This window comes from Centroberyx gerrardi, chromosome 10 (genome assembly GCF_048128805.1).
Source record: "Centroberyx gerrardi isolate f3 chromosome 10, fCenGer3.hap1.cur.20231027, whole genome shotgun sequence".
Classification (NCBI taxonomy): domain Eukaryota; kingdom Metazoa; phylum Chordata; class Actinopteri; order Beryciformes; family Berycidae; genus Centroberyx; species Centroberyx gerrardi.
In genome coordinates, this window is record NC_136006.1 from 19696723 (window position 1) to 19702499 (window position 5777).

A 5777-nucleotide genomic window follows, 5' to 3' on the forward strand; every position below is an offset into this window, starting at 1 on the left:
TTAATCGAAGTTAATAAATTCTTATTGTATACATGTACTTGCTGGTGGCCAAAGGCTGCTAGATTTACTATATTCAAACCCTGTGGTGTCACAGTGCATAAATACTGATGAAAAGTTGATTAATGCATATGATTGGGATGTTGATGCTGCAGCATTTAATGTCTAAATGTGTCTACATTTTTATTAGTAATGTCAAATATCAGGTGAAAGCTGCCCAGACTTTCTGACTTTGAATGACTTTGCATCCATGACAGCACCTTCACATTAAAGTCAGCCTGTCCTTCCATCTTGTTTGTCTGCTGCTTTCTGTCACCTAGGACACAGACAGTATCACATAACTGATAATTTTGCATGCCCATGCCATCTCTTCGCGCATTTCACTTTATTAAAGCAGTTGATGACCATCTTAAAATAGAGCATGGCATTATCATCAGTGTAGCCACACATGGAAAGCACTGGTGACATAAACAGGATGGTTTTGAACGGTGGAGAAGAAGAGCTGAGGAGATAAGAGCTGAAATATACTCATATCTCAACATGACAAAATGATTCTCTGTCTCTGAGCTCTGACTGTTTCTCCCTTTCTCTCTGTCCTCTGCCTGTCTTTGTCTCTGATCTCGTTCACTCTGACGCACACACACACACACACACACACACACACACACACACATACACACAGTCACACACGCAAACACACACAGCCAAACAGGCAGGCAGATGTTTCACAGGGAGTGCTGACTGATACATGCCCATTGCCTAATTGCAGGTTTATGAAATCTGCAGGTTGCGGGTGCCAAGCAGTTTCCAAGCGGATGCCAAGCGGTTGCCGTGACAGCAGGTCGTGACCTCTCTGTAATTGTAGAGATGATGCCCATTTCCCCCGCTCATCTGGTATGCACATCTGTGCCAGCGCAGAACCCCTGACAGCCAGAGCACACAATCAGAATTAAAAAAATTGCCACAATGAGAACCGCTTTATCGATCCTTCAGGGTTTTTTTTTTTACTGTCTAAAGTGTTTCATTCATTTTTCAAAAGCTTCTCTTAATGCCTCATTTGCTCTTTCATTGTATACTGATTGCCAACATGTACATCTGTGATGATGAAAGTACCAACATAAAATTGCTCGCTCGTTAAAGAGTTCTGGTGGCTGTGGAATTTTAGAAGGCATTACCTTGTTTTTAGATATTTTGCCAAAACCGTAAAATATCCAAGAACAAGGTAATGCCTCATAAAATGGCTGATTCATCTCCTGGATGTCATGATCAATTCCACCGGTGACAAGCATACAAATCTGAGTAATTATTATTCGCATCTTTCCCAATGTGAGTGGTGTCATCCAGGACAATAATGCCATTACCTGTACGCTGGGCTGTCCAATACAGCTGTGTTTTGCTCTGTATGGTCTGATGGTGCAGCGGTGTGAAACAGCATTAACAGCCACAAGGTCAGATTTCTCCCAATCAGCCGCCCTGTCAGAGAGATAGCAGCGGTGGAGAGTTTTATTCAGATCTACAAAACCGAGAGAGGGGAATGTTAAGGGTAAGTAGAGGGATGGCAGGTTCGTAACAACATCCCTCTGAGCTGATACAAGGCTGGGGGAGAAAGAAGTGGGTCTGGAAATCCACACCAAGAAGTCAATATACCACCCACCATGTTCACACTCTCCAAACCACTCAGTATATCGCGGCTACTGAGGCACTGTTGTGAACCTTATTTGTAATGTAAAAAGTCTTTGAACACCGCATTCAACTGGAACCTTTGATATCCTAATATAACCTTTTTCAAAGTTCAGTCAAAGACGGAATTTTCACACGGATGAATCCTGCTTAGAGGTTATAGTAGTATGCTTGGATAGAAGCAGCACCTTCACTCACTCACTCACTGATTATTAGACCGAGATTGTTTGTTTTGTGAGAGCAACATGCAGGAATAATCATCATTTTAGTCAAAGCTTTTCTCGCCGACTTGCTACTGCATTTTACCTCGTGCTGAGAGTTTGCGAGAAGCTAAATTTCAGAGCATCGTACAACAAGCTTAGATCCTTCCCCCGGTGTTGAGCACTGCAGCCGCGCTAAATATTTCAGCAGGGAACTAGATGTTCCCTCTCCATAGCTCACCAACCATCCATCTTCAACCCACAGGAATTATCGCAAGAAGAAAAAGTAGTGAAAGCAGAATCTGTACAAAACAGTGAGGGTGAGAGGAGGAAGGAACTCAATGAGAACCACTCTGAAAGCTCTGCCATGAACATGTATTTGTGTGCGTGTGTGTGTGTGTGTGTGTGTGTGTGTGTGTGTGTGTGTGTGTGTGCCTGTGGTGGGAATGCTGAGACGCTTGTCAACATCATTAGCCAGTCTCATTAAGGTCTCCCATCTAACCTGAATTATACATCAAGCAGCCAATCAAAAGCCTGCGTTCGGAGCTGTCATGGGAGCGTTCCTGATGATTCCCGGTTGGAACACCGAGGCCTATCCCTTTAATCAGAGGACTGGAGCGGGATCAGCGCTCCGGGGTCCAAAGGGATACAAGGAAAAGGGAGAAAGAGAGGGGGAGAGAGAGAGAGAGAGAGAGAGAGAGACAGAGAGAGAGATGGGCGGTGGAACCCCACAGGTGCGGCGATGTAGAGCTTCACACATGCTCCATCCCTGAATCATGTGTGTAAGGATGGAGAACGAGAGAATGCAGACATAAAAGGGTAAGACAGATGACAAGAGGAAGAATGGGGAAGCGAGGGAAGAACAAATAATTATTTGGAGTATCCATTGTCTGAGATAATGATGTAATTCTCTGTGCGGCTAAGAGTCTGTGACTTGTCAGCATGTTATTTTCAAAGCTGGAGTTTGATTTTCCTCTATTTGAAACAGTATGCAGCTTTACAGTACTATAACCCAGTTATCCCAAGTCATGTAATGCAAACAACACTACTTATGTGACCCAGGACAGATGTGATACCATACCATGCTGTAATAAAAGCATAGCATTTGCGGGCATTCGTTATCTTATGTCTTTTTTCTCTTTCAACACAAGGTTACTTAACAGTCTTTTAATCATGTAACTCCTTCTTGGAACATCAACTTTGTCTGAAAACAAGCGTCCCCTCCCTGTCCCTCCCCACCGCCTCTGGTGTTCATTAACATATAAATTGACGAGCCATAATTGATGCTCTAAAGCAAAGTTTAGACAGCAAGGTCAGCCAAGAATCGGTAATTAAGCCAGTCCTAAAAGTGTGGCGGATCTGCTTATTAGCAGTGCGGGCCAGGACTCATCCACATAGAACTGAAAATGGAAATAAAATCCATCTCATTCCCGGAGAAGCCCGCAGGAAGTCAGCACTCCAGCGTGTAAAACAATTACAGACTATTACGCAGGGCACAGAGAGGCGAAAGCAGCCTCTCGTCCTTGCCTCTAACTGCCTCTCTCTCTTACTGTCCACCCGGGCTTTTGAGCCACGCCAAGTCTCTCTCACAGGCACGACTGCTTGCCTGCCTGTATCTGACTGAATCTATGTCCGTCTGTCTGAAGCTCTTCTAAAGAGACAGTTCCATTGTTCATAAGAGAGAAATGTCTTCTGTAATAGGGCAGTTTTGTCCCGGAGAAGATGTGAAGGAGCCGAGCTGCTGGAGGCTCAGAGCGGCAGGGCGTCTATGACCCTTCACCTCCGGATAGAGAGAGGACTAGCTTGAGAGAAGCTACTGAGATATGCCCAATTACTTGTCATTCCAAGCCCAATTTTAGCCAAGTGGTGGAAAATAGACATGGGCTACATCCTCTACTAACTCTCCCATCAACCAGGTCTCTCTTTCTTCCACTCTCTTACATTAAACGGCAATAATAGCAAGAGTTTCAATGGTTTGAAGGACAAAAGGGATGCTTTTAAAGTGCAGTGGAGATGATTTATTCATTGTTTTAAGCTCCATTGTATCAGAAGGCCTACCGCGGGGGGTGGAGGGGGGCTAGATCTGCACTTTAATTGTCTGACAGGAGGCGTAGGATGGAGTGCCACAGTTTCTCTTTTATTCTCTCTCTATGTATCTCTTCCTCTTTCTTTCTTTCTTTCTTTCTCTCTGTCTCTCTCTCTCTCTCTCTCTCTCTCTCTGTCATGGCAGTGTTTTGGTCGATGCTGCAGCAGTATGAGCGTTGATGTTGATATAAGAACATGAGAATGTACTCATAGAGTCACAGAGTTTCATATCACACTCTTCTTCATTAATTTAGCTTTTAGGCTCCAGGGTTTTCACTTGCTTGGCTCTCCTGTCTAAATACACTGCTGTGATTACCAATTTAATCCACTGTCACCCCTTAGACACCGCAGACAGAAAGCCATGAAGCCTGTGAATTATTTAGCTACCATATGGAAATCACACAGACAGCAAAGCCACTTTTCTTCACATAAAATTCAAGACCTCTATCAGTGTTTCTACTCGTTCTTATAGTGCAGTGGGTCAGGAGTTCTTAAGCTTTTTCAGCTGGGGACCCAATTAGGAATTAATTATTCCCCAAGGACCCAAACTCTCAGAAATAGACACTTATCATGTGGAGATCCACTGGAAGTTGGGCCACAAGCCATTTTGGGGCCCAACCTACCGTTTAAGAAACCAAGCTATGGCTACAGCAAATTTAAATATGGCAGCTGCTCACTCTCTGTTCACTTTCTGCGCTCTTGTGCTTGATGCTACCGCTCTAAAACAAAAGTCTAAAAACACGTTCAACTTGTTTCAACATCAGTGCATTATCTCACCTCATTCAATATTAAATGCTTCTTTATTTGGGCCGGCGCAGTCTGTTCTTTTTGTTGGGAGCAGACAGAGGAGCCTTTTTGTTTTAGCAGGGGTCGAGTTTTGGACAAACATGTCACATGTGCTCCCAGGGGGCTGGGAGGAGTGCTGTGACAGCAGTGAACAGCAGAAATACATTAGGGGCTCAGTGGTAAAGCAGCAGGATCCACAGAGCTACGGGCCGGACTGTCAAAAGTGCCAGCTCTATACTGTAACAGCTAATAACACAGGACACTCTCTGCGCGACATGATGCCTGTTTGTTGTCATGGAAATTCTAAGAGAGTTGTTTGACCCTGATGACCTCTTCTCCAGGAGACTGAGAGTCTCGCTGCAGTAATATCGGTCTGCTACCATTGGTATTACCGTTGGCAATATTTATGTAGCATTTAATGTCACTTTAATGCCATTACAGTGTGACTCTGTACTAACCTTTTTACTCAAAGGGCTCCCCAACAACCCCCGGACCTACATCCCTACCCCATCGCAACCCACCTACAATTTACCATAGACACACAATGTTCATTTTCAGGCCAGTAAAAGTCAGTGATCACAGGATTAAATATCATTTTTCATTGATTCCATTAGAGCTGACATGTAAAAAGGATGTCCTCTCATTTCATCCTGCGATCCTGCCTCTTTCTAATATGATTCATTTGTCTTAAATTCATTGAAGCCTCGCGTCCCCCTGACTACTTAGGAATTACTCCCCCCTACTCCCCTCCAACCACAGCTATTCCCTAAGCTCAGGAGAAGAACCGCTGAAGAACCACCGCTCTGTACTGTATCTTGACTCAGCGCATGTATGTGAAACAGACAGAGTCTCGTGCAGTCGCCTACGCTAACTCGGAGAACATGTGAAGACAGCTGCTGCAACATCTGCTGGCACTGTGTCGCTCACTGCTCCCTGTTCACCCAGGGCCAGTGTGTGATAGAGACAGGCCAAGACACACACACACTGTCAGCGCTCCAAATCCGTCACATCTACTTCCAATAAATACAG